Source organism: Asterias amurensis, chromosome 10 (genome assembly GCF_032118995.1).
Source record: "Asterias amurensis chromosome 10, ASM3211899v1".
Classification (NCBI taxonomy): domain Eukaryota; kingdom Metazoa; phylum Echinodermata; class Asteroidea; order Forcipulatida; family Asteriidae; genus Asterias; species Asterias amurensis.
Genome location: NC_092657.1, coordinates 13,314,571 through 13,321,543, shown reverse-complemented (window position 1 = coordinate 13,321,543; position 6,973 = coordinate 13,314,571). Strand labels below are relative to the sequence as shown.

At 37.5% G+C, this 6,973-nt stretch overlaps 1 pseudogene; it reads right to left on the bottom strand.

Annotated features, from left to right (window-relative positions):
* Nucleotides 1–443: 443 nt before the first annotated feature.
* LOC139942703 (uncharacterized) lies at nt 444–6,644 on the bottom strand (annotated as a pseudogene).
* Nucleotides 6,645–6,973: the final 329 nt, after the last annotated feature.

Here is a 6,973-nt window from a genome sequence, read left to right as displayed (position 1 = left end):
CCGACAACTCAACATATATTCCGACACCCCTTTGTTCCGACACCCCTAAATTCCGACACCCCTATGTTCCGACACCCATATCGTTTGGCTTTGCTACTTTAACTAAGGGAATGAAAAGGTAGCGATGAGTTTTTAAACTGCCGTTTAAAACCGGCAGGTTCGTGTCAGTTCGATAAAGGCACGGCCGAAGGTGGGGCCTGTATCGCACGGCCACGACCCTGCAATGTTTTAAATGGCTAAAATGAATTCAGTATGAGAAAGACCTACACTATGTGTGTCTTACCCAACTTATCACTGTAATGAAGGAAATCATAATTACAAGGGCATTATGTCAATGCGGCATTCAATTGGAAATCCTCCGCCACTTCAAATTAATCTGGAGGATGGTTGACTTGAGAAGACTCAAAATTGTATTCTGAAAGTTTAACATCTCACCCAATGAATTAAGCAAAAACCAAACAACCTGACATTCAAAAAATCTGAAAAATACCTTCAGTCATTTTCTTTATATCAGTAGTTGCATCCAGATCTAACCCTTCCAAAGCGGAAACATTAGTATGGCATAGTCTATTAGCGCGTCTGACGAGCCGCCCCATTTGTCCGTTAGTTTGTTGGGTACATCAGTTGGAAGTCTTGCTAAATCTTAAGTAAAAGGGATAAAATTAAACATTATTGTTAGTTGTGGAGCACTACCTTGACCTCACTTTAGCTTAATTACATGCTGACCAATATTTCAAAACTCTTCAGAAACAAAACAAATCAAAGTCAGCGTTAGCTAGGACTGACGGGCTTTAAGTGTTTGTAAAGCATAATGAGTACACAAACGAGTTGTATGAAACTTAACTAGTGCAAAGCAACGACAATAATTAACCAGGATTTCTGAGTGATAGTTGCAGCACTACCAAGTAGTATTCAAGACTGTCGCCTTCTATCTAACTATTATTACCAAGTTTCTCACAGCCCATAATTGTGATGCGGACAATATTAATCCCACTGCTTTGACAAACAAATTAAATTAAGAGCTTGAGAAAAGAAGAACATTGACTATCACAGTTTGAAATGATTTTACTTGGTAGAAATCTACCATCCCACAATAGCAAGCAGCCTGGGGGACTCCTCCAAGATTTCTGCAACAGTTCTCTCCTTATCCTTCACCCATTCTTCCCTGTGCTTTGATGTCAATGAAATGTACTCGTTGACTTTGGTAGAAGGTGCACAGTTGTCCTTTAGCCACTGAACCTTTTCAAGTACATCTTCAGCTGTCTCTTTTCTTCTCTTTGGGTTCATCAGGAGTTGCTGCACTTGAAATTACTTAATAAATACAAACACATCAATATTATTTTAACCTCCAGATAAACTACTTTAAATAATATTCAATAATAGTCCCTTTGTTATATCGAGTCTTTAAGCACTATTCTCTTAACAGCTCCAAAGCTTCCATATCTATTGATATCGTTCGTTTTATTTTTTTCAAACATCAAAAACTCCTCTTAAAAAACAACAATTTTTTTGTGGACTATAACATGTCTTAGTGATTTAATGTTTTAATTTAGTATGAGGCATGTAAACTTAAAATTTACCAAAATGATCATCTGAAACACTGGTACACAGACATGTTAGTAACTATGTGTTGTCAATGGTGCCTAGTAAGTCCTAAATTGTAAATCATTTAACCATTTAAAATTGTAAGAAATATATTTAAACAACACAAAGTCTCAATGACCATGTTGACGTGAAACTAGACTAAAACATGTGTAGGTAGGCGCTACGTTTTTTTTGTCCCAAGAGACAGTCAATGCCAATGTTCAGAAAGCCACAGTAAAAATAATGTATATGTACACAGTGCACAACTGCAAGTTCATGTTCAAAAACTAAAAGAAAACCAGTGCCAACATAAACAGTGCCAACGTATTTACTGTTAAGGGATCGGACACTACACATTAAACAATTTAAAAACAAGGACAGTTTGTTAAAATGAAAGTTCAACCTGAAGTTGCACAAAAATTAGATGGCATGCAAGGTTTGTTCGCCCAACGAGTAATACTTTTGCAGGAACCCTGCTCAAAAGTTGGGCATGATTTAATTTGGCATATTTAAATTAAAATTCAACTTAAATGTGCATAAATGACATGTCATGCAATGTTGTTTGTCCACTAGTATTTCTTTTGCAGGAACCCTACTCAAACGTTGGGCATGATGGGTGTTGACATTGCCCAACTTTTATTTAGATTTGCCTCAAAGTTGAACGTTAGTCTGTTAAAGGATTCGGGTACTTTTTCAAAATGTCCACAGATTTACATTAAACTTACAGGGTTTGAAGATAATGATAGTGGAAAGCTTCCCTTCGAATATTACTAACTAAGGTTGTGTAGTTTTTGAGAAATGAGTAAAACAAGTCACAAAATCATTTTGGTCTCATGAGACCAAAATTATTTTAGCATGTAAAATCCCATTAACCAGTTATGATATTATACCACAACTATAGCATAACTGGTTAATACGTTTTTACATGCTAAAACTGAGACGAACATTATTACTTTTACTCATTTCTCAAAAACTACAGCACCTCAGTAAGTAAAATTTCAAGGGAAGCTTTCTACTATCATAATCTTAAAACTGTGTAAGTTTAATGTTAATCTGTGGACATTGTGTTTTTTGTTGGGAAAAAGTACATAATACCCTTTAAACATTGCTCAAAAGTTGGATAGCCAGGCTTAACTTAAGTTATGGCAAGTTGTCTGCTGGAAATTTTAACAACCATGACAACAATTGAAAAAAAAAAAAAAATAATAAATAAAAAAATAACCGACACACCATATTTTTGACAACCAATTTTGCAAAAACAAACTTGTTTTGACTTTTAAATTTCATCTTACGTTACCCCTACGCCTACGGCGGGCTAGGCCTACTCGACTCACGAGTTAACTGTCAGTGTCACACACACGATGTGATGACGTGTGCACCAAGTTCAAAGTTTTTTTTTTCTTCTAAATAATAGCATACGATCTTGTCATCTCCATTGTCCTGATTGTTATTATTCATTGTGAGTATTACCTGAGAATGTCTGGTACAGCTCGTCGAGCCCCCATTGATGAATATTCTATTCAAGCATGTCTAGCGTGTTGCACTCCGTCATGATGATTGCTCAAAAGTTCTCCAGATAATTATGCGCGAACATGACATCGTGACTGTAGCCCTGACGTCACACTTAGAGTACGGGGGACCAGTCTAGTCTGGTGATTGTTGGTGAATATGGCTGATTTTATACCCAACATCTAGTAAGCCGACTGAAGCAAGCACTATGTACCATTTTGTTGGGTAAAGATTACCAAACTTCAATGACTCAATTTCGTACGAACATTGGTGAAGCCTTACCTTTACCCAACAGCAGATTTTACCAATAAGTGTGTTGGAATAGTTTTACCCAACACCCAATTACCCATGTTTTGTTTACAGTGCATGGACCCCAGTCACAGCGTGCAACAATTGTTTTGTTATACAATGTTAACATTGTTATCCTCTTCTCGAAGTTATGTTGTCATCTTCAAACATTATTAAGACGGAGCTATGCTTAGTTTAATCATGGTTTAATAAGCAGACGAACAGTTCAAATAAGTAACAATTATTCACCTGTTCCCTCGAGCCCGCGTGAGTTTGGTACAGCGCTGGAAATCGTCCAACGGTGGGAACGATCAAGGTGATGTACACCGCGTAGCGAGCATCTTTAGCCATGATACATGCGTATTTGTTGCACGGCACGTGATTGGTTATCGACCAATCAAACTTCACAGTTTGAACAGAGGTATAACAATGGTAAACTGAGAACTGTACCACAATTTTAGATAACTGGAGAGAATACAAACAAATAATTCACGTGTAGTTTCAATCTGAAAATTCGTTCATTGTACGGGATTAAAATTGAAGTTGGTTAGCACGACTTTTCGATTTCATGTATTGTTCCTTCATATGGTTGAGCAATGTTAATGACCAATCGCCCTTTGCAAAATGCACCCTTGGGCCAGAGGTTCCCTGTATTCCGCAAGTACGAAGTTTGTTAAGGTCAGCAACTTCAAAAACCGTGCTTAATTGACTTGAAGCAAATGTATATAATTGTAATAATGTTGCTACCAATTTCGATAAAGTCGCGTGGATGCTAATTTGGTGTTTCTAAACCCCCTCAGAATCAATTGCCGAGCGGTTAAGAGCACCGAATTCAAACTCTGGTATTTCTGATCAGCAGAGTGGGGTTTCGAATCCCCAGCCACGCATCCCCAGCCACTTGTGTCCTTAAGCAAGACACTTAACCACTCCTTCGTCCTTGTTTAACCCACACTTATCAACAAAGAGAAGGGGTTTGCCCCGGTGTTCCTGGTCTGATTGGCAACAAATTGCACCACAGCATCTTGTAAAACATAGGTCTCATAATTAAAAAACGTAGTCTCACATCTGGCAGGAAATACTGCCTGCTACAGCGCTAGGAGCGTCATTAAGTGACGGACATGTGCGCGCTAATGCATAGCGCGACATCTGACTCATTTTCACGTGGCGGGTCACATATAAGAGCCGCAATAATTATTGTACTTTTATTTGAAAAATGTACCTTGATAATTGAGCCTCGCACTGCTAACAGGATCCACGCCGGGCGTCGATGATACTTCGATATCGGTATTGATAATGTCTCCATTCTCCATACCGAGAGGCTCGTCGGAGTCCAAGGAACAAACTACAATACAATACAATTTTGTTTTCATGTTTAAACCAAAAGTCACGGTCAAATTAGATCACATTATGTTATGTCGTTTAGTGAGTTTAAAAATACCCGCTGCGATTTTGTTTGAATTGTACACAATCAACTTGGGCGTTCGGGAGTTATGGCAGTTTTAATTATTAAACTTTGAATAAAGTATTTCAAAAGCGTAAGACGTTATCAGGACGTAACTTTAGAGATTTCCTCTTAGTAAATGTCCAATTATAAAATGTGAAATTTGAAGTTGATATGAGCAAGTGGACAACACACGGTCTTACCGCAATCCAAGTATATACTGATATCTCATCCAGAAATTGTCTTATACCCTGTTCACACAGCACTACGACCTTACGAAGGTAATGCCAATCTGCCCGATTTTAATACATTATCAAGTCGGGGTATATATGATCGCCGTCGAAATCAAGCAATTTGGCATGTTGAAGACTCCGCCCAACTTAACTGCTTCTACGTAACAAAGTGTTTCTGACTCCCTGCCACTACGGTAACTGGATATTTGATTGATGTGAACGTCTAGCAGTAAGAAGCATACCTTTCTGACCAGTACTTCCGGTGGGGTCACTTTCATGCAATGGGGTTCCTTTCAGACATCCGCTTTGAAGTTTCTTCATGGCTGATTTCACCCAATGGTATTTGTTATAAGGCTGACCGGGATCAGGCTCGGGTACTGGGCCATAATAAGACGACATCTCCATGCCATTGTTTGCTGAAAATTTAACAAAGACAACGGAACAAACAGTATTTATACTTATGTTTACATTAAAAGTTACTACCGGGGTAAAATAGAAAAATTGTGTGAGTTTCTTTCTGCACATCAAGCCAACTAAATTATCTACACAGATAAACCAAAGACATCTAAACGTGACAATAAAGTAGACAAAGTTCACTCAGAATGTATCGTTTTCTTGATTTTAAATATTTGGAAAAAAAAATACCAGAGATACACACAAATTTACTCAACGTGACCTTTACTTCCAGTTCAAACTGAAAATGATGAAACATTACATTTGAAAAATCATTACTCGTCAACCTTACAAATAGGAATTGTATCATTTATACGTTATAACAAGTTCACGATTTAACGAATCATTAATCCTAAACCACACATCGGTTTCAAAACCATGAGCACATTATTGGATTTCTGAATCACCGTGCCTTCAAAAATGTAAGCACTGCTACACAGTGTGCGACCCCACGTGACCTTCAATTCAATTTCAAACCGAAAGTTAAAGTTTCAAATTTTAAATGCTCGATTGCGTGTATTTTATACGCTTTTGTTTCCTAACTTACGTGCGATAACGTTCACAACAAAATACGTTTTCGTTTTCTCAAGATATATGCTTTATTGTGCTAACAAGAATTGCGTTCCCCCCAAAAAAAAATTGCCTAGATACGCGGACAGATTTCTGTCATTATTGACACTTAAATTTTCGTTTGAAGGATTCGAGTACTTTTCAACAGATTGACACTAAACTTACAGGGTTTAAAGATAATGATAGTAAAAAGCTTCCCGTCAAATATTACTTACTTACGTGCTATAGTTTTTAAGAATTGAGTAAAACAAGTCACAACGTAAGTTTAGTCTTAGTTATTTTATTAGCATGTAAAAGCGTAATAACCAGAAAATTGCTGTAACGGACACCATTCAAAAAACAAATCGTAAAAAGGCATTTTTGCAGCACCATCATTATCCAATGAAATTTATTTTGTTGAAATTGGCAGAGACAAACCTGTAAAAATAACGATCATATGAACAAGCACATAAAACCCGCCAACATCAACTGACGATGCAGCAATTTACTTGGTAAACAAAAACGACAAATTGTACTTTACCTTCAATACACCACACCAAAAATACGATCAGCAGCAAACTCTTCATCTTAACTAATTTTTAATTTTCACCATGACTAACATTGTCAGACTAACTTGAAACACGGTGCAACAGTATTGAGACTCAAACACCTATATAAATTTGTCTGCGGCAGCTTTGGTCCAGTCCATTATTGATTGTTTAGCATGGGTGTTTACAAAACGGACGAGATTTATTCCAAGGACATCGTAGTTTCAATCCTTTGTCACTGCCTTTTCATTGTCGTTCAGTGGAAAGCTGAAATAGCTTTGTCCAGTGCGTATAATATACGTGATTGCTGCTGACGTGGTATCAAGCACCAGTTGCTCTTTGGCGTAGACAGGGGACAATACTAATGC